The sequence below is a fragment of the Zea mays genome, chromosome 7, assembly GCF_902167145.1.
Source record: "Zea mays cultivar B73 chromosome 7, Zm-B73-REFERENCE-NAM-5.0, whole genome shotgun sequence".
In the NCBI taxonomy this organism is placed as follows: Eukaryota; Viridiplantae; Streptophyta; class Magnoliopsida; order Poales; family Poaceae; genus Zea; species Zea mays.
Window position 1 is genome coordinate 149,694,616 of NC_050102.1, and position 24,588 is coordinate 149,719,203.

The following is a 24,588-nucleotide window of genomic DNA, read 5'->3' on the forward strand; positions in this document are numbered from 1 at the left end:
TCAGGGCAACAGGACAGTGTTGCAGTATGCCTAGGCTTTTAATGACTTGTGCCAGTATGCTGGGTATCACGCAGACACGGATGAGAAGAAGAGAGACAGGTTCAGGAGGGGGCTCAGCACTAAGCTCCGTGATCGTCTCAACACCATCAGGGCCAACAGTTACAATGAGTTGGTTAACATGGCTATCTCCCAAGAGGACTGCATTACAGCTCGACAGGCAGAGAAGAAGAGGAAGACCCCTGTGGCAGGACCCTCAACTCAGCCACAGCGCTTCAGGATTGTGTCCGACACTCAAAACAGGGGACCCCAGCAGCAGCAAGGGCGATGGGTGATCCGACCCCAGCAGCAGCAGCAGGCACCCAACCGCACCTAGTTTCCAGCTCAGAGGAACAATCAGCAGCAGCAGCAGTACCGCCAGGCAAATGACAACAGGTGCTTCACATGTGGCAACACCGGACATTACGCCAAGAATTGCCCCAGGAACCAGCAGAGGCAGGGGCAGAATGTTAATCAGAACCAAGGCAAGAGGCAGAAGGTGCAAGTGAGACAGGGCAGGCTGAACTTCACCACCATGGATGATATTCCAGAGGGAGCACCCGTCATGACTGGTATCTTTACAGTTTTGAATTATCCTGCTATTATTCTATTTGATTCTGGTGCATCGCATAGTTTTATCAGTGCCAAATTTAGTGCCAAGTGCCAGTTGCCCTTTCACCACACCGATGGGGGCATCACCATTTCAACACCAGGAGGCAGAGTTGCCACTTATCAAATCAACAGGCAAGTGCCTATAAAATTTGGTAGTCTGGTGATTAGAACCACCCTTCTCATCTTAGGATTGGATAGCGTGGATATTATATTGGGAGCTGACTGGTTGACCAGGCATCAGGCAGTATTGGATATTGCAGCCAGGGCCATTGAAATTCATTCCCCTGCTTATGGCGAGACTGTTTTGTATTTGCCCGACCAGGGATGTACCCGTTCCTGTGCCTTCGTTATGATAGAGTCCCCAGTGGAAAAGATCCCAGTGGTCCGTGACTACCCGGATGTTTTTCCGGATGAATTGCCAGGGATGCCACCTGACCGAGATATTGAGTTCGCCATCGAATTGCAACCCGGGACTGCTCCTATCTCTAAGAGACCCTATAGGATGCCTCCCGCGGAATTGGCAGAATTGAAGAAGCAATTGCAAGAGTTGTTGGACAAGGGGTTTATTCGCCCAAGTACTTCACCATGGGGATGTCTAGCATTATTTGTGAAGAAAAAGGATGAGAGTTTGAGGATGTGTGTTGACTACCGCCCTCTCAATGCGGTGACTATCAAAAACAAATACCCACTGCCCCGTATTGATGTTCTGTTTGATCAGTTGGTAGGAGCCAAGGTGTTCTCCAAGATAGATCTTCGCTCAGGGTACCATCAGATCAAGATCCGTGCCAGCGATATTCCCAAGACAGCTTTCTCTACCAGATATGGGTTGTATGAATTTTTGGTGATGTCTTTTGGGCTGACCAATGCCCCGGCTTATTTCATGTACTTGATGAACTCAGTATTTATGCCAGAATTGGACAAGTTCGTGGTCGTTTTCATTGATGATATTCTGGTCTACTCCAAGAATGAAAACGAACATACTGAGCACCTGCACATCGTGCTTCAGCGGCTGCGCGATCATCATCTTTATGCTAAGTTGTCTAAATGTGAGTTCTGGCTGAAGGAGATTAAATTCTTGGGTCACACAATTTCTTAGGATGGGATATCAGTTGATCCTGAGAAGGTACAAGAGGTAATGGATTGGAAACCCCCGACTACAGTGAGGCAGATTCGGAGTTTTCTGGGATTGGCAGGGTATTATCGACGGTTTATTCCGGATTTCTCCAGAATTGCCAAACCAATGACTGAACTGTTGAAGAAAGGAGTCAAGTATGTTTGGAGCCAAAAGTGTGACGATGCCTTCCATACCTTGAGGCAGCAGTTGACAACAGCCCCAGTGCTGGCTCAACCTGACAACACCACCAAGCCGTTTGAAGTTTATTGTGATGCTTCGGGTACAGGATTGGGTTGTGTCCTGATGCAAGAGAACAGAGTCATTGCTTATGCTTCCCGAGCACTCAGGCCACATGAGCAGAACTACCCTACCCATGACCTAGAATTGGCAGCTGTGGTTCACGCTCTTAAGATATGGAGACACTATTTGATGGGAGCTCACTGTAACATCTACACTGATCACCAGAGTCTCAAATACATCTTCACTCAGGCAGATCTGAACATGAGGCAGAGGAAATGGTTGCGGGAGTGACTTGGCCGTCCATCTTGCCACCAGGTTGGACTGTCGAGTGGGACCCTACCTCGGCTGAGGAAGAGCATGAGGAGTGATGGGACAGGCTTCCCCATCTCTCTGTTTAATTACCGTTAGCTTTATTCCGCTGCACTTCAAACAATGATGACTACTTTTGCAAAACTCCGATGATGATGTAATAACTTAATACTCTTTCATGCATGGTTTTATGCTTTATTGTATTTGCTCTGTGACTCACCATCGAGTGAGATTGTGGTACTTGATCCTGTCAGTGGCCGTGTCGGACTAGATCCAAGGGATTGACGGGTTATTCCCATTTAAGTGTGGTCTAGCCTCTAAGGCGGGACTTAGGCACTTAAGTTGGAATAATTCGGGCAGTTCCGCCACAGCTGGATCAAGGATTATGATTTGGAAGTACATTACCATCCTGGTAAAGCTAATGTTGTGGCAGATGCCTTGAGCAGAAAGGCCCAGTGCAATTGTATAAGCATAGGTACAAGAGTTACCACCCTGTGTGATGAACTGTGCAAGCTGAACCTGGAAGTTGTTCCTTCCGGTTAATTAAGTTATATCTCGGTGGAACCCACATTGCAAGAGCAAATAGTCAGGGCACAAATTGAGGATAAAGGTGTTCAGGTTATCAAGGAAATGATCAAGCAACAGGCAGAAAAATACAAGTGTTTCCGGCAAGACAACAAGGGAATTCTATGGTTTGGAGATCGATTGGTTGTTCCCAAGGACCCAGAGCTCAGAAGGAAGATACTAGATGAAGCTCACCTTTCCAAATTCTCCATGCACCCTGGTAGCAACAAGATGTACCATGATCTCAGACCTTTGTATTGGTGGACCAGAATGAAGAGGGAAATTGCCAAGTATATATCAGAGTGTGACACCTGCCAAAGAATAAAAGCTAGTCACTTGAAGGCAGCAGGCCCTTTGCAACCCCTTCCCATACCATCTTGGAAATGGGAGGACATTTGCATGGACTTTATAGTGGGATTGCCCAATACATCCAGGCACCATGATTCTATTTGGGTTATTGTGGACAGATTGACTAAGACTGCTCATTTCTTACCAGTGCACACCACCCACCAGACAGAGAAGTATGCAGAGATCTACATTGACCAGATAGTTCGTCTGCATGGTATACCAAGGACTATAGTCTCAGACCGAGGAGCACCTTTTGTGGCACGATTTTGGGAGCAATTGCAGGAATCACTTGGGACCCAGGTCATACGAAGCTCAGCATACCATCCCCAAACCGATGGACAGACAGAAAGGGTGAATCAGATTTTGGAAGACATGTTGCGGGCATGTGCACTACACTACGGAAAGGATTGGGACAAGTGTCTCTCCTTGGCAGAGTTTTCTTATAATAACAGCTACCAGTCCAGTCTAAAGATGGCACCTTTTGAAGCCTTGTATGGGAGAAGATGTAGAACCCCGCTGAATTGGTCTCAAGCAGGAGAGAGGGAAATTTTTGGGCCAGATTTGGTACTTGAAGCAGAGGCAAAGGTCAGAGTTATCAAGAAGAACTTAGAAGCTGCTCAGGCCAGACAAAAGAGCTATCATGATAAGAGGCGGAAGCCTCTACAGTTTGAGGTGGGAGATCATGTTTATCTTAAGGTATCACCAACCAAGGGTGTCCAGAGATTTGGGATCAAGGGCAAGTTAGCTCCTCGTTACATCGGACCCTACGAGATCAAGGGAGCTTGTGGACCCGTTGCCTATCAACTGGAATTGCCACCTCACATGTCAACAGTTCACAACGTGTTCCATGTATCTCAATTGCGGAAATGTGTTCGCCTACCCACGAAGTGCTGCCCGAACCGGACATTGAGATAGAACCAGACTTATCCTACCAAGAGTACCCCATCAAGGTATTAGATCAAAAGGAGAGATCAACTCGGGCAAGGTCAGTCAGAATGTATAAGGTTCAGTGGAGTCACCATTCAGCAGAAGAAGCCACATGGGAGACTGAGGATTTTCTACGCTCTCGCTTCCCCGACTTTCTGCCCAAAGGAGTCGGTACGTAACCCCAGGACCCCACCCCCCACCTGCCCTTTGAATTCAATTATAAGAAAAACTTAGATAACACGGATATTCTAAGTTGTGGATTTAACTTAAGAAGGGCTTCCTTCTGAAGTTGCAAAGAGAATGACATTCGAAGAGCAGTTAATAAGAGAAACTGGAGTATAAAGAAAAGGTAGCACACCCACACCCCTTCAAGCACCCCTCCAAGGGACTCTACCTAAAATCTCGGGACGAGATTCCTTTAAGGGGGGAGGGCTGTAACACCCCAGGTGTTACTCAGGGTGTCCACCCAAGGCTACCCCCTTTTAACCTATTATCACATGAAGATTGATTTGGGCAAAGTATACCAAACTTGGAATTCTAGGTCCTAAGCAAGTGCAAACCACCTTGGATATCATGCCCTAGCTTGTCATGCACATCTAAGTGGGGGATTTCCCAAAACCCTAAAGCAAACCCCTCTTGGGCAATAGGAACCCTAATTGAAGCTATGATCAAAAGATCATGTAAACCTTATGATCATGGCTTGGGCCAAATATAAAAGTTGTAATATACTTCATAACCTACAATTAATAGTAAGGAAGTACCCCCAAAAAGTTTCCAGAAAAGTCCTAAAAAGTTCACCTAAGGTTCAGCTCAAGGGAGAATTCAGATTTTGCCTAAGTATAAAAACTAACCCTTGAACAAAGATTCCACATGTTCACCTTAATCCAAATTTCAAAACCCTTCGACCCAATTGACAAAGTGGCGCCAAATTAACCCTAGAATACCCTAGAAAGAGATGACACCTACCCTAGGGCGCTAGACATGACTTGACACCATTTTTGTCTCGGCTTGGACCTAGATGACACAACCAACTTCTCCCCCCTCTATCTCCCTACCCCGACCATATCTTGACTTGGAACTCACAGCAAAAAGGTAGGATATGGAGCAGGGAAGCGACCGTATACAGTGACTTTGCCAAGATACGCACGCTATGGTGCTCTAATCCGCCGTTGAACCATGGCAGAAGCAAGCTTCCACGTGTTCGACACGAGCTGACATCCCGGGGCGCGCTCAGAGCACGCCCGTGCACGAACCCCCGCGCGCCCGCGGCCGCCCGTGACCACGCCCGCGCCACGGCTATAAAGCCCGCCTCAGTGCTCGGCTGCCTTCCCCGTTGCCTCCTGTAGCATCCCAAAAATCCCAATCTAGGTTTGAAACCCTAATCCACCTTTTACCCCTCCCTCCATCCTCTAATTCTAAAGTCCTCCACTAAATTTTCCTTCATCATATGCATACATTTTGTTTGATCACAAAGCACCTCACTTAGATTCTATTTTCTAAACACTTAGAGTATCTACAAAATATTTTTATTCAAAAGAAAAAGGGGCAAAAAGGGAAATGGGGTTTGAAAAGTAAAATGAAAAAGGAAAAACCATCTCCCTGCCCTGCTGGGCCGACTCTCGGCCCAAACCCGCGACTCCCCCCCCCTCCCGCGCCCGCGCTCCTCCTCTTTCGGCCCACTCCCGGCATGCCTCCGCGCGCGCGCCAGCCCACTCCGCACTCCGCCGCCCTCTCACTGACAAGCCAGCCCCACCTGCCAGCCGCCCTCTCTCACGCGCTCGCTTCCACTGGCAGACCGGCCCCACCGGTCAGCCGCTTCGTCGTCCTCCCCGCATACGACGCCCCGCCGTCCCTTCACCGCCGTCCTTCACCGCCGTCTCTTCACCGCCGTCTCCTCGCCGCACAGGAAAGTTTGGCACCGCTCCGTCCTCCTCCCCTTGACCAGCGTCCTCGCCAGTACCGCCCCGCCGTAGCATCCCCTCGGCGGCGCTGTGCGCCATTAATGGCGGCACCGGGAAGCTCGCCGGAGTCAGGGAGCTCCACCGCTCCCCTCGCCCCCGCGCGCCTATAAAAAGCTCGCCCCGAGCCCCTTCTTCCTCGCACCAGCCTCGACCACTACCCTCCTCCCCTCGCCCGAGCCCAATTCGCGAAGCGCCGTCGTCTTCCCCCTCTCCGGTGAGTCCCTCCCCCTCTTCTCTCTCCCTCTCTGTTAGCCCAGCAAGCGATTGAGTTAGACTAGCAGCTTCCTCACCTTGCCGCAAACGCAATACACCACTCCCCCACCCCGATTGCTCGCCCAGAGCTCACCGACGGCAACCCCGCCGCGAAGCTCCGCCACCTCCCCGCGGGCAGCCCCCTCCTGACCTCCTCCGACCAATTTGAGCCCACCTCTAGGTCCGCCATCCCCTCCCCATGCTAAGGCGCCTACACATTGCCCAAGAACCGGGCCACCGGCGGCGAACCGCCACCGAGCCCACCGGCGGCCGAGTCCTCCCCGCGGACGGCCGGTTCACCCCCCCGTCAACCGTAACGCCGTTCCTTCTCCACCCCCCTCTCGCTGGCAAGTGGGCCCTATGCGACGCCGTCACCCCCCCCCACGGCCGCGCCGTTCTCCCCGCTCGTGGGCCGCCGCTGGGCCGAAAGCGCCTCAGCGCGCGCTCGCGCCCAGGGTGGGCCAAAATTCATGCCCCCAGCCCAGATAAGAGGAATTCCCTTCTCTTTTTCTTTTCCACCCCTTTTTCCCATTTAATTAGTATTCTTCAATATTTTATGCACCAAAAAGTATCCAAATAATTTCTAAAGATCTCATACAACAATGATGTTAGAAAATGACACACTATAATTTGTAAATCCCTGTTGATGTATTGTTTTATTGCCTGTTTTCCTAGAAGAAGCGGGGATCGTTGATCCGGATTCCGTAGCCCCGGAAGAGGGACCAGAGCCCGAACTTCCGGAAGTAGGTCTTCTGTGCCAGGAAAGCTTCGACGAAGGCAAGTCCATCCTTCCCTTGATGCATAAATTACCTATTCTCTCTACCACTGCCTAGGCCGGGAATCACGGGGGAATATTGCATTGGGAGTGAGAGATGGCCCGCATTAACATATACTTTCTGGATACGTAATGTGGTTTGGAAAGAAGGGCAATGTGTTTCCCCGAATAAAGTCTCTTCTTGAAAAGTTTTGCGATGAAGGGTACTCACCCTCATCACCCTGGGAGTGGGATGATCAGGGACTCCCTGGTTTAGGGGAGGGCCTAAGGTGTTGGCTCAGCTGGTTTAGGCGTGAGCAGAAGGATTGTCCCCTCATATAAGGACCGGTTTGTCATTTTCACTGCCTGTACTCCTTTGACGTACAACCACTCGAGACTGTGTGGGCAGTCACTCAATCCGAACTCGTGCGGTCCAACCCCAGGGTTAAGAAGGCTGGGGAGCACCGGGAGGATAAGGAGGGGGAAAGTTTTGTCCGGTTTGGGCATGGTGGTGGCCTGACTCCTTCCGGATAACCGTTAAGGTTAGGATGCACGAGTAAGGAAAGAGATCCGGCATTCGGGTCTCGCGACGGTGAGATCGTAGAAACCGGGCTAGTGGGTAAAGTGTACCCCTCTGCGCAGAGTTGAAACCTATTCGAATAGTCCGTGTCCACTGGTATGGATGAGTCTGGTATGGTATGGCAATTAGAGCTTTTTCTCTAAGTTTCTTAACAAGGAAAAGGTGTGTTTAAATGGGTTTTGAAAAAGAAAATAAAGCCACGGGAGCGGGAAGCTCCGTGGTGGTTGAGTTTTTGGTTACTGGTAATACCATGGGAAAACCTTCAAGCAACTGCCCCTCTCTAAGAAAATGATGAGTGACTACAACTCCACCAAATTGAGCATGTACATCATAGGTCTCTTTCTCTCTACGGGAGCGGGGTGGGCTTGCGGAATACCTAGTGTATTCACCCAGATTTATTTATGTTTTTCAGCAGCCGAGGACTTCTTTTCTGCTATGCTTGATTAAGAGGGCTGTGTCTGCACCCAGTTCTGCCTGTGGCTTGGGCTAGTGTATTTTTCCTACTACGCTTCTCTATTTGGCTCTCTCGAGCTTGTACCCCGGTATTGTAATAACTTTATCTAAACTCTGTACTATTTGAAGTAAGGAATGTGTTTACTAGCCTCCTGGGACTAGTAATTGTTTCACATTTGAGTCCCAAAGGATCGGGACGCTTCAGGTGGTATCAAAGCCATAGGACTGGCCGTAGGTCGCAGCCCTGACCCTAAAACTTACCTTAGAAAGAAAATACCCCTTACCTCAAGAAAAGTTTTCTCTTCCCTTCCCCGGTTTTAACAAGACCCTTCTTTTCCTATTCCAGATGGAAGACTCTCTAGCCATTAAGTCATCCTACTGCTCAGAAGTGGAAGGGTTCCCCCGCCTCTTGCGAAGCTGTGCGCTCCGCATGGGAATCCGCAAGAAGCCGGAATACGTCTGGACGGAACATTTCGAGGGCGGAATGATAAAATGCTCTATGGCAGTCTACCTGGGGGAAAGCCAAAGCTATCCCAACCAACGTTCCTTCCAAGTCACTTTTACCGGAGCCCATTTCCTAGATGCTTGCCAAAATGTCGCCCGAAAAGCCCTCCGACAGCTATGTCAGAACTACAACAAAGTAATCATTGAAACCCCCCTTCGCTACTTTCCACCCAGCAACAAGAATACCCCCACCTGGAGGAAAAGACTTCAGGCCCTATCAGGAGGAGATCCTATTGAGAATGATCCCACCATTGTCTACATGACTGGATACCTTCATACCCTTGATAACCAATATGATGACCTCGCCCTCCACTGCACTTCCCTAACCTCCCGAGTGGAAAGCCTGGAGCAGAAAGTCAGGGAACTTTCAGAAGAAAAAGCGTCCCTCCAAGAGAGCCTCTCGTTAGCTGAAGGCGAAGAGACCAACACCCGTGAAGCTTACCGCACCCTCAAAATGGACTACGACAAGAAACTGAAGAAGCTCGCCCCCGCAAGGAAAATCCGCAAGAAGACCAAAAGCCAAGGATGTCAGACTGAGCAGCAGGAAGAGAACCCTCCCAGGAACCAGTCCGACCCCGAGGACATGTCCCTGGCCAGCCTTGATGACCTTCTCAAGGAGTTTGGGGACACTTTAGAGAAAGAGTTCGGGGGTACCCTAGGAAGCACTCGTGTGTAATAAGCTTGTGGTAGTGGTATGCTATGTAATGTAATGGCTTGATGTAATGAATAAAATAACTAGTTAAAAAAATGGCATGTGCATAATAGCGACTCTCTTCCCATGGCAGATGGCTTCGGATAGAACCACGCCTACCGCCTCCAGGATTGGAGCAAGACTTCCTCTAGGAGCTGAAGGAGAGGCTGGCGGAGAAGGGAGTGAGACCCACCTCCCCGCACCTCCAGAACTACCACTAGATCTAGCCCAAGTTCTGGCCAATCAAACCAGACTCATTGAAGTCCTCACTCGAAGTCTGGAGAACCAGCGCCCAGGCGGTGGAAGGCCCCAGGACAGGATGGGAGAATTCCTGAGACTGAAGCCGCCCACGTTCGCGAGGTCCAGCAATCCCCTCGATGCAGATGACTGGCTTCGCACAATCAAGAGGAAGTTGGAAGCCATCGCTTGTCCTGAGAATCAGCGTATTCAGCTGGCAGCTCATCAGCTTTCAGGAATGGCTTTAGCATGGTGGGACACTTTCAGTGAAGCCATCAGAGACGCCACATGGGCAGAATTTGAAGCAGCCTTCCGTGAGCACCACGTACCCCAGGGGATAGTTCAACTCAAGGAGGATGAGTTCCGGGAGCTAACCCAAGGCGGAAGAACAGTCAGTGAATATGTGCACAAGTTCACAGAGTTGGCCCGCTACGCGCCCGAGGATGTCAGCACCGAGGCCAGAAAGATGGCTCGTTTTCTGAGAGGGTTAAGACCCGAGCTTAAGACCATCCTCGCCAGTCAGGACTTTCATAGCTTCTCTCACCTTTCCAACAAAGCTATTCAAGTGGAAAGAGCAAAAGAGGAAGAAAAGGGGCACATCAAGAGAAAGTTCCAGGCCCTCAGAGCACAACAGCAAGAACGTCACCAGAGAGCTCGACCCTTTGGGCTCCCACCCAGGGGTCCAAGCTTCCATAAACAATCTGGACCCTCTCCATCGCGCTACAGTCAGCAGAGTCAGAGCTCCCATCAGGCACCCTCCGTTGCAAGCAACCAGCCGCCAGCAAACGCCTGTTGGCACTGTGGGGACCCAGTCACTTCAAAAACAACTGCCCCCAGTTGAAGGCACCAGGACCAACCTACTCCAACTCGGTGAATGGCCCCAAGGTTCCATCAGCACCCACCCCCAAGGCGTTTCCTTCCAGCAGCCAGCAGAGCAGGGCTCAGTACCAGGGCAGGGCCCGGGTCAACCACGTCGACGCTCAGGAAGCCCAGCAAGCCCCGGGAGTAGTGCTCGGTGAGTTCCTAGTTGAATTTACTCCCGCTTCTGTGCTTTTTGATTCAGGAGCATCCCATTCATTTATAGCCGCTAAGTTTGTGGAAAAGCATGGCATACCCTCTTCACCTCTAGCTATCCCCTTGGTCACCCGAACCCCGGGATCAGACCTCCTGTGCAAACTCAGGTGTTCCCAAGTCAGAATTCTTTTAAGTGGGGTAGTGTTCCTGGCAGACTTAACCATCTTGCCATCCCAAGGAATTGATGTAATTCTAGGAATGGATTGGCTAGCTAGGCACAAGGGTGTTATCAGCTGCGCAAGCAAGACTGTTCTGCTCATAGATCACCAAGGAAAGGCAGTTTCCTGTCAAGCCCAACCGCCCGCAAATGATCCAATGATATTTAATCTGGCAGTAGAAAGCATGTCTGTAATCAAGGAGTTTGAAGATGTATTCCCAGAAGAGTTGCCCGGGATGCCACCGGAAAGAGAAGTAGAGTTCTATATAGATCTCATTCCCGGCACCGCACCCATCGCAAAGAGACCATACCGCATGGCCCCCACTGAGTTGGAAGAATTGAAGCTTCAGATTTCGGAACTACAACAAAAAGGGTACATCCGTCCCAGTTCGTCTCCCTGGGGAGCACCCGTTCTTTTCGTTACCAAAAAGGATGGGAGTATGAGGATGTGTATTGACTATCGATCCTTGAACGAGGTTACAATCAAGAATAAGTACCCTCTTCCCCAGATTGATGACCTATTCGACCAACTGCAAGGAGCCAAGTACTTCTCCAAGATAGATCTCCGGTCAGGGTATCACCAACTCAGGATTAAGGAAGCAGACATTCAGAAAACTGCATTCGTCACCAGATACGGGCAATATGAATTCACAGTGATGCCGTTTGGACTAACCAACGCACCCGCCTTTTTCATGAACCTCATGAATAAGGTATTTATGGAAGAATTGGATAAGTTTGTCGTAGTTTTCATCGACGACATCCTCATCTATTCCAAGAGTCGCAAGGACCATGAGCAGCACCTTCGAACCGTCCTCGGAAGACTTAGGGCACATCAACTTTATGCTAAGATCAGCAAGTGTGAGTTCTGGTTAGAGAAGATAGCCTTCCTAGGGCATATCTTGACTGCTGAAGGGATAGAAGTGGACCCATCTAAGGTAGAAGCTGTTTCAAATTGGAAGCAACCATCCAACGTCAGTGAAGTTCGAAGCTTTCTGGGAATGGCAGGGTATTATCGCCGCTTTATCAAGGGATTCTCCAGCATAGCAAAGCCCTTGACCGAACTTCTAAAAAAGGACAATAAGTTTGTGTGGACTCCCAAGCGTGAAGAAAGTTTCCAAATCATCAAAGAGAAACTTACAACCGCACCGGTCTTGACTCTACCAGACATACACCAGGATTTTGTCATCTTCTGTGATGCTTCCAAGCAAGGCTTAGGATGTGTCTTAATGCAAAATGAGAAAGTCATTGCTTATGCATCCCGATTGCTCAAGCCGCACGAGCAGAACTATCCTACCCATGATCTGGAATTGGCAGCCATAGTGCACGCCCTAAAAATTTGGAGGCATTATCTGATTGGAAACAAATGCCACATCTTCACTGATCACAAGAGTCTAAAGTACATCTTCACGCAACCGGACCTCAACCTCCGTCAAAGAAGGTGGCTCGAATTGATCAAAGATTATGACCTCGAAATCCACTACCACCCCGGAAAGGCCAACGTGGTAGCAGACGCCCTCAGCAGAAAACCCTTCGGGGTTAAGGGAGCAAACTTTCTGGAAGATTGGAAGAAAGAATCAGCTCTGCTAAATGCATGTCTGGGAGACAACGGTGGCCTGGAAGTCAAGCCAAATCTAGAAGATCTCATACGCAAGGCCCAACGCCTGGACGCAGAAACAACCAAGCTTATGGAAAGAGCACGAAAGGAGCAACTTCCAGACCTCAGGACAGATGAGCAAGGAACCCTCTGGTTCAAGGACCGCCTGTGCGTGCCAGTGGGAGAAGCACGAGAAACCCTGCTCGATGAAGCCCACAACTCAGCTTACTCTATCCACCCAGGAACCACCAAGATGTACCTAGACCTCAAGGCCAGATATTGGTGGAAAGGAATGAAGAGGGAAATAACACAGTATGTGGCCCGATGTGACACCTGCCAGCGAACAAAGGCCGAACATCAGAAGCCTGCAGGCCTGCTTCAACCCCTCCCAATACCCGAATGGAAGTGGGAAGAAATAGGCATGGATTTCGTCACCGGACTGCCCAGATCACAAAGAGGAAATGACTCCATATGGGTAATCATCGATCGTCTCACCAAGGTGGCCCATTTCATTCCAGTAAAGACCACTTTTGGAGGAGCAGCCCTTGCTCGATTATACCTTAAAGAGGTAGTCAGGCTACATGGCATCCCACGAAAGATAGTATCAGATAGAGGAACGCAGTTCACTTCAAAATTTTGGAAGGGCCTTCAGCAAGCAATGGGCACCAAGTTAGATTTCAGCACTGCTTATCACCCCCAGTCAGACGGTCAAACAGAGAGAGTCAACAAGGTCCTTGAAGATTTACTCAGAGCCTGCGTATTAGCCTTCGACAGAGATTGGGAGTCTAGTTTGCCGTACGCCGAATTCTCATACAACAACAGCCATCAGGCCAGCATCAAAATGTCACCATTCGAAGCACTGTATGGAAGAAAATGCCAGACTCCCCTAATGTGGTCCAATGTAGGGGAAAGGACACTGGAAGGACCCGACTTTGTTAAAGAAGCCGAAGGAAAAGTTGCTTTGATCCGCAGAAGGCTACTTGAAGCTCAGAGTCAACAGAAGAGTTACGCAGACAATAGGCGAAGGGAGCTCAGATTTGAGGAAGGAGATTTTGTTTATCTCAAGGTTTCCCCGATGCGTGGTGTCAAAAGGTTCCAGATGAAAGGAAAGCTAGCACCCCGTTTCGTCGGTCCTTACCCTGTCATTTCCCGAATAGGACCTGTGGCATACCGTCTTGAGCTACCAGAATCCATGTCAGATATTCACAATGTGTTCCATGTGTCTCAACTCCGCAAATGCCTAAAAGTACCAGAAACCCGTATCGAGGCAGAAGCAATTCAGATTCAGAAGGATCTCCAGTACCGGGAAAAGCCAGTGAAGATTCTCGACTCAGCAGTCAGAAGGACCCGCAATTCAGAAGTGAAGCTCTGTAAGGTTCAGTGGAGCAGAGATGGAGAAGAGGAAGCCACCTGGGAAAGTGAGGACTCTCTGAGGAAGGAATACCCTTACCTTTTCTCGAGCCCCGTCTGAATCTCGAGGGCGAGATTCCTTTAAGTGGGGTAGGTTTGTAGCATCCCAAAAATCCCAATCTAGGTTTGAAACCCTAATCCACCTTTTACCCCTCCCTCCATCCTCTAATTCTAAAGTCCTCCACTAAATTTTCCTTCATCATATGCATACATTTTGTTTGATCACAAAGCACCTCACTTAGATTCTATTTTCTAAACACTTAGAGTATCTACAAAATATTTTTATTCAAAAGAAAAAGGGGCAAAAAGGGAAATGGGGTTTGAAAAGTAAAAAGAAAAAGGAAAAACCATCTCCCTGCCCTGCTGGGCCGACTCTCGGCCCAAACCCGCGACTCCCCCCCCTCCCGCGCCCGCGCTCCTCCTCTTTCGGCCCACTCCCGGCCTGCCTCCGCGCACGCGCCAGCCCACTCCGCACTCCGCCGCCCTCTCACTGACAAGCCAGCCCCACCTGCCAGCCGCCCTCTCTCACGCGCTCGCTTCCACTGGCAGACCGGCCCCACCGGTCAGCCGCTTCGTCGTCCTCCCCGCATACGACGCCCCGCCGTCCCTTCACCGCCGTCCTTCACCGCCGTCTCTTCACCGCCGTCTCCTCGCCGCACAGGAAAGTTTGGCACCGCTCCGTCCTCCTCCCCTTGACCAGCGTCCTCGCCAGTACCGCCCCGCCGTAGCATCCCCTCGGCGGCGCTGTGCGCCATTAATGGCGGCACCGGGAAGCTCGCCGGAGTCAGGGAGCTCCACCGCTCCCCTCGCCCTCGCGCGCCTATAAAAAGCTCGCCCCGAGCCCCTTCTTCCTCGCACCAGCCTCGACCACTACCCTCCTCCCCTCGCCCGAGCCCAATTCGCGAAGCGCCGTCGTCTTCCCCCTCTCCGGTGAGTCCCTCCCCCTCTTCTCTCTCCCTCTCTGTTAGCCCAGCAAGCGATTGAGTTAGACTAGCAGCTTCCTCACCTTGCCGCAAACGCAATACACCACTCCCCCACCCCGATTGCTCGCCCAGAGCTCACCGACGGCAACCCCGCCGCGAAGCTCCGCCACCTCCCCGCGAGCAGCCCCCTCCCAACCTCCTCCGACCAATTTGAGCCCACCTCTAGGTCCGCCATCCCCTCCCCATGCTAAGGCGCCTACACATTGCCCAAGAACCGGGCCACCGGCGGCGAACCGCCACCGAGCCCACCGGCGGCCGAGTCCTCCCCGCGGACGGCCGGTTCACCCCCCCGTCAACCGTAACGCTGTTCCTTCTCCACCCCCCTCTCGCTGGCAAGTGGGCCCTATGCGACGCCGTCACCCCCCCACGGCCGCGCCGTTCTCCCCGCTCGTGGGCCGCCGCTGGGCCGAAAGCGCCTCAGCGCGCGCTCGCGCCCAGGGTGGGCCAAAATTCATGCCCCCAGCCCAGATAAGAGGAATTCCCTTCTCTTTTTCTTTTCCACCCCTTTTTCCCATTTAATTAGTATTCTTCAATATTTTATGCACCAAAAAGTATCCAAATAATTTCTAAAGATCTCATACAACAATGATGTTAGAAAATGACACACTATAATTTGTAAATTCCTGTTGATGTATTGTTTTATTGCCTGTTTTCCTAGAAGAAGCGGGGATCGTTGATCCGGATTCCGTAGCCCCGGAAGAGGGACCAGAGACCGAACTTCGGAAGTAGGTCTTCTGTGCCAGGAAAGCTTCGACGAAGGCAAGTCCATCCTTCCCTTGATGCATAAATTACCTATTCTCTCTACCACTGCCTAGGCCGGGAATCACGGGGGAATATTGCATTGGGAGTGAGAGATAGCCCGCATTAACATATACTTTCTGGATACGTAATGTGGTTTGGAAAGAAGGGCAATGTGTTTCCCCGAATAAAGTCTCTTCTTGAAAAGTTTTGCGATGAAGGGTACTCACCCTCATCACCCTGGGAGTGGGATGATCAGGGACTCCCTGGTTTAGGGGAGGGCCTAAGGTGTTGGCTCAGCTGGTTTAGGCGTGAGCAGAAGGATTGTCCCCTCATATAAGGACCGGTTTGTCATTTTCACTGCCTGTACTCCTTTGACGTACAACCACTCGAGACTGTGTGGGCAGTCACTCAATCCGAACTCGTGCGGTCCAACCCCAGGGTTAAGAAGGCTGGGGAGCACCGGGAGGATAAGGAGGGGGAAAGTTTTGTCCGGTTTGGGCATGGTGGTGGCCTGACTCCTTCCGGATAACCGTTAAGGTTAGGATGCACGAGTAAGGAAAGAGATCCGGCATTCGGGTCTCGCGACGGTGAGATCGTAGAAACCGGGCTAGTGGGTAAAGTGTACCCCTCTGCGCAGAGTTGAAACCTATTCGAATAGTCCGTGTCCACTGGTATGGATGAGTCTGGTATGGTATGGCAATTAGAGCTTTTTCTCTAAGTTTCTTAACAAGGAAAAGGTGTGTTTAAATGGGTTTTGAAAAAGAAAATAAAGCCACGGGAGCGGGAAGCTCCGTGGTGGTTGAGTTTTTGGTTACTGGTAATACCATGGGAAAACCTTCAAGCAACTGCCCCTCTCTAAGAAAATGATGAGTGACTACAACTCCACCAAATTGAGCATGTACATCATAGGTCTCTTTCTCTCTACGGGAGCGGGGTGGGCTTGCGGAATACCTAGTGTATTCACCCAGATTTATTTATGTTTTTCAGCAGCCGAGGACTTCTTTTCTGCTATGCTTGATTAAGAGGGCTGTGTCTGCACCCAGTTCTGCCTGTGGCTTGGGCTAGTGTATTTTTCCTACTGCGCTTCTCTATTTGGCTCTCTCGAGCTTGTACCCCGGTATTGTAATAACTTTATCTAAACTCTGTACTATTTGAAGTAAGGAATGTGTTTACTAGCCTCCTGGGACTAGTAATTGTTTCACATTTGAGTCCCAAAGGATCGGGACGCACCTCCTCCGTACCTCGCCTGACTTACCCGAGCCAGCCATTAGCTCCGGCGACCTCCCCGCGACCCGCCAGTGCCGCCCGAGAGCAACCACCGTGGCCAGCCCCTTTCCCGTCCTCCTCCGTTCTATCCAAGCCCTCAGATAGCTCCCTGGTGAGGCCGTGAAGCTTGCTCAGGCTTGAACCGAGGACCCGCGTCACCGGAATAGCGCAATCGTGCAAGCCGGAGTTCAAAAACCCGCCGGCGCACGTGGACCGGGTAAGCCTCTGCACCTTTTCCAAATTCGTTGCGCGCATGGCCTCTACATCACCCCGTGGAGCTCCTCGTGCACCTTAATTGAACTATACCGCCGTGGTTTGGCTGGAACAGGAGCCGTCGACGACCCCCGCCGCCTGTGCTCGTGGCCAGGGTAGCTCCGACCACCTCCGACGCCGACCCGCACACCGACGTGACCGTCGTGACCTCCCGGACGTCACTGACCACCCCGCCGGAGCTCTACTGCCGCCAGTAAGCCTCGCCGCCGTAATCTATGCCGCGGGTACTGTTTAAGTCAGTCAGGGAGCGCGGGTTAGATTTCGGTTAGGTCCAGGGGGTTTTGTGCGATGTTAGTGACCCACGCCAATAGTAGACCGAGGACTATTTTGTGAGAGAAGAGGGAGATAAAACCCAGGGGCCTCAGCGCAAACCTGTTTTCTTTTCCATTTTCGAATTTATTTTCTTTTAATATGGTAGATAACTTAATAAATGCATAACTCGAAGAATAATCATCCAAAAATTGTCAAACCAATTTTGCTAAACTCTGGGAAATATGGACTATCAGATAAAAATAATAAAACCCATAGTTTCTATATTCTTTTCTGAAGCTTTGAATTAAATAAGAAAACTGCTAAAAACTTAATATTAGAAGGAAAAATAGAAGTATTATTTGACTAGGGTTAGCAAAATTTGGAGAAGATTATATCTACCTACTGACTCAATTAAAAATGCTAAACCTCTCTGTCCACCCCATTAAGCTAGTTTTTACCCTTTGTTTTACAATAGGCTTAAGGTTAAGAAAAATAGAAAATGTGATTTAAATAATGAACCAGAGGGTACCCCTATTTTTGTTAGGATACTTATTCAAGGTAGTTCACTGGAAAAATATATCATACCCAGTTTTAGTATAAATTAAATAGGATACCTTTTATTTTAAATAAAACAAGGGAAACTTAGAAAAACCCTACAAAAATAACCCCAAGGTGAAAACACCCCCACCCTTGGGATAGAAAATGTTTTGCTAATAAGAACTTAAGAAAAATATGAAATCTGCTGTTTGACATTTTTCAAATAACAATGTAGTAGAAAGTGCCTTTTTGGCATTAAACTTTAGAAAATCATAACTAAATAACCACCCCTTAGCCTTCTGTGGTTTTTGGCACAGAAGCCTATTATTACTGTTAAATGCCAACAAAAATAACCCTTAGGACAGACCCCACCTCTAATTAAGAGTTATAGTACAAAGTGGCCCATTTACCCAATTTTTATTCTTTTTGTCCTAAGCTTAGCCTTTATTTGTGGAGCCTCAAATTCTTAAAACAGGCTAGAATAGCAAAGGGCAACCCACTGTAATTTTTACAGAATTTTTGGAAAATATTAAACCACTGTCGTAGTTCAAACCTACACTAGAAACCATAAGTAGAAATTAAGAAAAGGAAAATGAATAATGGTAATTAATGTCATCCTAAAACCCTTGTAAATTTGTCCACTGAAATGTATAAAGACAATACAAATCCACTATGTTATCCTAAATGAAAACCTAAGCCTAAAAAGTAATAAGTATATACCACTGGAAGCCCCGCATGACTAAGAAACCCTAAGTCACTTCTTGACTTAGTTTCTTTTAGCATAATGTTATTAAATCTTGCATAATCATGACATACATATTCATTGCATTTCGATAGACTGTAACCTTGCTGACGGAGAGTACGTCCTCGTGCCGGAGCAAGGAGCTGCTCAGGAGGTAGCCCCGGATCCAGCACCAGAGCCTGCACCAGAGGACCTGCCTGCCACTGCTTTGGAAGGCAAGCCCCGGTTTATGCATAACATGTTATTTATGCTATTTTACTGCACTTATTGATTGTAGGATTAAATGTGCACTTAAGTGTAGGAGTTGTTTGAAACCCTACTTGCATGATCTCAGGAATCCTGTTGAGATGAATACTAGTATGCTAGGTCGAGTAGCTGCTTTATTAAGTAGGATCTCGGTAGAAGACGAGTGATTTTTTCTAGCACTCGCGCGAGGTCAGGACATTGATTGTACCCACTTTCATATCGTACTGATGTTGGGTTGTGGGCAACAATCCATGGGGATTGGTTGTTCACGGGATAAAAATTTGAATAAGGATTAAGGTGTGGTACTGTGTGTCAAGCGTTTGAACGTACTAAACATATACCGAGAAATATGGTAAATCGGTAAGCCTAGTACCTGATTGAACCTGGCAGCAGATTGCCCTCCTCACGCGACCTGAGACGAGGTCTCCCATTCCGGTTATGGTGGGTACAAGTGCGGTCACTGCACGATGGCAGTCGGGGTCAGTGAGGCATTGTACGCCAAGGCGGTGAGCCCCTCTCTGCTGACGGGGAATCGATGGGGACGGTTGATGTGTGTGGGGACGGAGAGCCCCTACATGTCGTGTGTTTAGGTTTACCTTGCAAGGTTTAAAAACTCGATTCGAATCGTCTGCTTCTCGCAGCTAATGAGACTGCTTGATCCATGCTGCTACATTGAGTAACGAGTGGAATTGTGTTGAGATGATACAAGATGTTGATTGCTAAAAATGTTTGCTACTATGTATGAATAGATAGTACATCTTTAGCCTTAAGAGAGTCACACTAAATTTTGACAAAGTTAAAAACTTGATTTAGAAACTCAGCTAGTGCTTTTGGCAACCAAACCCCACAGCCAAACAGCTGCATGTCTAGAGGTAGAGGAGTAGACTCCTCACACCGGGTAAGTCTAGCTGAGTATTAGTATACTCAACCTTGCTTGTGGCATAATTTTTTACAGGTTCTCTGGAGGAAATGGTTGCGGGAGTGACTTGGCCGTCCATCTTGCCACCAGGTTGGACTGTTGAGTGGGACCCTACCTCAGCTGAGGAAGAGCATGAGGAGTGATGGGACAGGCTTCCCCATCTCTCTGTTTAATTACCGTTAGCTTTATTCCGCTGCACTTCAAACAATGATGACTACTTTTGCAAAACTCCGATGATGATGTAATAACTTAATACTCTTTCATGCATGGTTTTATGCTTTATTGTATTTGCTCTGTGACTCACCATCGAGTGAGATTGTGGTACTTGATCCTGTCAGTGGCCGTGTCGGACTAGATCCGAGGGATTGACGGGTTATTCCCATTTAAGTGTGGTCTAGCCTCTAAGGCGGGACTTAGGCACTTAAGTTGGAATAATTCGGGCAGTTCCGCCATAGCTAGTATCGGAGCTTGTACCACCATAGAGGAATCAATAAAATGTGAATACCATCATTTTTCCAAAATAAAACTTGATAGAAACAATGTCGGATAGATAGTAGGACGAGCAGGATAGACCTAGGACGTGAAGCCTTAGGGAAATAGAAGGGTAACTAGGTGGCTAAGTAATTAGGCCCTACAGGCCACTTTTACAGGATGGGAGTTCTTCCCTATTCCTTTTATCTTGTTGTGAGGTCGTTCAGGACGAGCATGCATGCATTCTTAATTAAGCGAATGGATAACTGAGTAAGGACTTAAGAACAAGATAACAACCAACTAGGTCCCCAGTACCATTTTATTTTAACTAGAGAAAGGGCTGAGTTTTATTTTTCTTGTTCTTTTTATAATTCTTTTTCTTTTACTTACGCTTAACCGTACACAGATGACTTCCCACGGATCCTCAGAGGACGGAAATGCACTATCCCACACTGACGGGCTTGCACGAGAGGGTTTTCCCCGCATTTTGTGGGAGGTACTTCAGGGGGCCGGCTATACGGCACCCCCTCAGTACGCGGTGCAGCAGTTCGAGAAGCACCGAGTGCCCCGCTGTAGGGTGAGGATGACCTTGGAGCCTCATCCCCTGCAGCCAGGCTGGCGCTCTTTGGACTCCGAGTCCTTCGGATACCGAGCGGAGGACACGATCGAGGCGATCGCTCTGCATGGATTGACTACTTTCTGTGGATTCCATCCTTTGGAGCTGGCTACCCACCCCATTGGCTTGTTCCCCGCTGAGAGGGAGGACGACCCAATGTGGAAGGATCGGGTGGAGCATGCCAAGGATATCTGGGCCATCTACCCAGGACAGACTGCGCACTTGACCGTACGGTGCATGAATGCTCTGTACCGTCTGCAAGTAATGCGCGGTGAGGCGATGTCCCATCTGATGGCACTATTGGAGGCGACAAAGATTACTTTGGACAACAGGGAGGAGCTTGTGGTTGACTTGTCCACTGAAATGGTGGAGAAGGACTTGCAGGTGGAGCAGCTATCCACTGATATCCAAGAGTTGGAGGAGCTAGTGGGCACCAGGGAGAACACCATCGAGGTTCTCGAGGATCAGCTCATTAACACCCAGCAGCAGCTTGCCGAGGCTAACGAGCACCTGGATATGCATCACCAGGAGATCCAGGACATGGAGGCCAATGAGGACGTCGACATCGAGGGAGGAGATGAGCCTGCCTCTAGTGTGGACACTGCTGGCTCAGGGAGACCACCTTCCCCCGAGTCGAGTGTTGCCTCGTTCGCTCACTAGGTGTTCAGGATAGGGTTAGAAGTTGGATGGTAGGACTCCTCGCAGCTGGCTTAGCTTTTGCACCCTTGGGGTACTAGGCTAGATAGAGTTGAGTCTTTTTGGGACAATTGATGTAATCGTGCTAAACTCTCTTGGAAGCTTGTTTGATGGATGCTGTTATCAGTTTAAATTTGGAAGGAAAAATTTATGCCTTTTAAAATCCTTTTGTTGAAGTTGGAGTCTATCATGTTGTTTTGACTCTTTTAGTCGCGATAAAATCTTGAACTTGGAAATATGGTGTTAAGTATAAATGTGGTTTTTCAGATGGCCGGGAGGCAGCGTCGTGGCCAGAATGAGCGCGTTCCTCCACCGCCGCCACCACCTCCCACTTTGCAGGAGCTCATGGCTCAGCAGAACGAGATCTTGAGGCAGCTAGCTCAGCGTCAGCCACCACCTCAGCACTATGGTGGTGGAGACCATCAGCGTCACCCCGCGGCAGCCACCTACCAGGAGTTCCTCAGCACCTAGCCTCCATTATTCACCAGGGCAGAGGATCCACTTGATGCAGATGTGTGGTTGCGAGTGGTGGAATCCAAATTCCCACTACTCCATGGAGCTTGCTCAGAAGTCACCAAAGTCAGGTTTGCCACCCAGCAGCTTCGCGGACCCGCAAGGACTTGGTGGGACCATTTTCTTGCCATGCAGCCAGAGGATCGAGAGGTAGAATGGAGGGAGTTCAAGGCAGCTTTCAGGGGACACCATATACCAGCCGAGATTATGGACCGGAAGCTCAATGAGTTTCTGGCACTCACTCAGGGCAACAGGACAGTGTTGCAGTATGCCCAGGCTTTTAATGACTTGTGCCAGTATGTTGGGTATCACGCAGACATAGATGAGAAGAAGAGAGACAGGTTCAGGAGGGGGCTCAGCACTAAGCTCCGTGATCGTCTCAACACCGTCAGGGCCAACAGTTACAATGAGTTGGTTAACATGGCTATCTCCCAAGAGGACTGCATTACAGCTCGACAGGCAGAGAAGAAGTGGAAGACCCCTGTGGCAGGACCCTCAGCTCAGCCACAGCGCTTCAGGATTGTGTCCGACACTCAGAACAGGGGACCCCAGCAGCAGCAAGGGCGATGGGTGATCCGACCCCAGCAGCAGCAGCAGCAGGCACCCAACCGCACCCAGTTTCCAGCTCAGAGGAACAATCAGCAGCAGCAGCAGTACCGCCAGGCAAATGACAACAGGTGCTTCACATGTGGCAACACCGGACATTACGCCAAGAATTGCCCCAGGAACCAGCAGAGGCAGGGGCAGAATGTTAATCAGAACCAAGGCAAGAGGCAGAAGGTGCAAGTGAGACAGGGCAGGCTGAACTTCACCACCATGGCTGATATTCCAGAGGGAGCACCCGTCATGACTGGTATCTTTACAGTTTTGAATTATCCTGCTATTATTCTATTTGATTCTGGTGCATCGCATAGTTTTATCAGTGCCAAATTTAGTGCCAAGTGCCAGTTGCCCTTTCACCACACCGATGGGGGCATCACCATTTCAACACCAGGAGGCAGAGTTGCCACTTATCAAATCAACAGGCAAGTGCCTATAAAATTTGGTAGTCTGGTGATTAGAACCACCCTTCTCATCTTAGGATTGGATAGCGTGGATATTATATTGGGAGCTGACTGGTTGACCAGGCATCAGGCAGTATTGGATATTGCAGCCAGGGCCATTGAAATTCATTCCCCTGCTTATGGCGAGACTGTTTTGTATTTGCCCGACCAGGGATGTACCCATTCCTGTGCCTTCGTTATGATAGAGTCCCCAGTGGAAAAGATCCCAGTGGTCCGTGACTACCCGGATGTTTTTCCGGATGAATTGCCAGGGATGCCACCTGACCGAGATATTGAGTTCGCCATCGAATTGCAACCCGGGACTGCTCCTATCTCTAAGAGACCCTATAGGATGCCTCCCGCGGAATTGGCAGAATTGAAGAAGCAATTGCAAGAGTTGTTGGACAAGGGGTTTATTCGCCCAAGTACTTCACCATGGGGATGTCCAACATTATTTGTGAAGAAAAAGGATGAGAGTTTGAGGATGTGTGTTGACTACTGCCCTCTCAATGCGGTGACTATCAAAAACAAATACCCACTGCCCCGTATTGATGTTCTGTTTGATCAGTTGGTAGGAGCCAAGGTGTTCTCCAAGATAGATCTTCGCTCAGGGTACCATCAGATCAAGATCCGTGCCAGCGATATTCCCAAGACAGCTTTCTCTACCAGATATGGGTTGTATGAATTTTTGGTGATGTCTTTTGGGCTGACCAATGCCCCGGCTTATTTCATGTACTTGATGAACTCAGTATTTATGCCAGAATTGGACAAGTTCGTGGTCGTTTTCATTGATGATATTCTGGTCTACTCCAAGAATGAAAACGAACATACTGAGCACCTGCACATCGTGCTTCAGCGGCTGCGCGATCATCATCTTTATGCTAAGTTGTCTAAATGTGAGTTCTGGCTGAAGGAGATTAAATTCTTGGGTCACACAATTTCTCAGGATGGGATATCAGTTGATCCTGAGAAGGTACAAGAGGTAATGGATTGGAAACCCCCGACTACAGTGAGGCAGATTCGGAGTTTTCTAGGATTGGCAGGGTATTATCGACGGTTTATTCCGGATTTCTCCAGAATTGCCAAACCAATGACTGAACTGTTGAAGAAAGGAGTCAAGTATGTTTGGAGCCAAAAGTGTGACGATGCCTTCCATACCTTGAGGCAGCAGTTGACAACAGCCCCAGTGCTGGCTCAACCTGACAACACCAAGCCGTTTGAAGTTTATTGTGATGCTTCGGGTACAGGATTGGGTTGTGTCCTGATGCAAGAGAACAGAGTCATTGCTTATGCTTCCCGAGCACTCAGGCCACATGAGCAGAACTACCCTACCCATGACCTAGAATTGGCAGTTGTGGTTCACGCTCTTAAGATATGGAGACACTATTTGATGGGAGCTCACTGTAACATCTACACTGATCACCAGAGTCTCAAATACATCTTCACTCAGGCAGATCTGAACATGAGGCAGAG